This window comes from Otolemur garnettii, unplaced genomic scaffold (genome assembly GCF_000181295.1).
Source record: "Otolemur garnettii isolate 467f Iridium unplaced genomic scaffold, OtoGar3 scaffold00034, whole genome shotgun sequence".
NCBI classification, from domain to species: Eukaryota; Metazoa; Chordata; class Mammalia; order Primates; family Galagidae; genus Otolemur; species Otolemur garnettii.
The window spans coordinates 13,679,817-13,680,806 of record NW_003852429.1 but is presented as its reverse complement, the minus strand read 5'-3'; positions in this window follow the sequence as shown (position 1 = coordinate 13,680,806).

Below are 990 nucleotides of genomic sequence, written 5' to 3'. Positions count from 1 at the left end.
ACAGGGGGAGTATACCTTGGTGCTGCCAGATAGTGTTGGAAATCTAGGCTCCTAATTTCGTCCCCACTCTTCATCATTGGATAGAGTGTCTTGCAACTGATCAGATAGAACACACTTCCCCACTGCTCTTTGGTCTTCTAACGCCACAATGGTGGAACTGTTGGGTATCTTCTTACTGCCTCATTGTCAAAGCCTAGACTTCCTTACTTAGCTTTTTCTTGCATGGGTAAGGGCAGAGACATAAAGTTTTTCTGTTGCATTTGGATGGACTAAAGAAAATATTTTATGAAATTTTTCTGCTTTATTAGGTTGACGATTTTCTGGTTCTTTGATTAAAGAGAGCAGCTTATTGTTGTAATTATCTTTTTCTGCAACCATTAGCATTTCTAGATGCTAACACTAAATCTAGACTGTATCAGGTAAAAGGAAATCCCTGCAAACTCCTTACCGTGTTGTTCCTCAGGTCCAGAGTTTCTTAGCTGATGTGCCTTATTTTCTGCATCTTTCACAGTCTCTATGTAAATGTGTTGGGGTGGGGAGCACTCTGTAACACTTAGTGGGAGGCATAGAAAAATGTATGTTACTTCTGTTCCTTCTTCCCTGAAAGCATGGAGTCTCCTCCCCATGACATATGTTTTCCACAATTTGTTTAAATCAAGATAAATACTAAAGTCTATACATTGATTTATATGCTCGTGAAGTGTTTTTTAAGCTGTAGATTTTAAATTCCTTTCCCTCTTATATGATGAATGAATAAAAAGACTGGTCTTGTTGATTTCACCACAGTCTGAATTTTCTTGCCCACATCCTTCTGAAGTTGGTTAATATGTCCCACTGGCCCTGCATATTTTATAGAATAGAGACTATGGTTAGATGTTTGATATGGGCTTTTGGAAAGAATACTTCAGAAGTATTCGAGTTTTATTCCATCAGGAGGCACATAGTCTCTGTCTTTTTTAATAGAAGATAATCAGTATGTATTTCCTAACA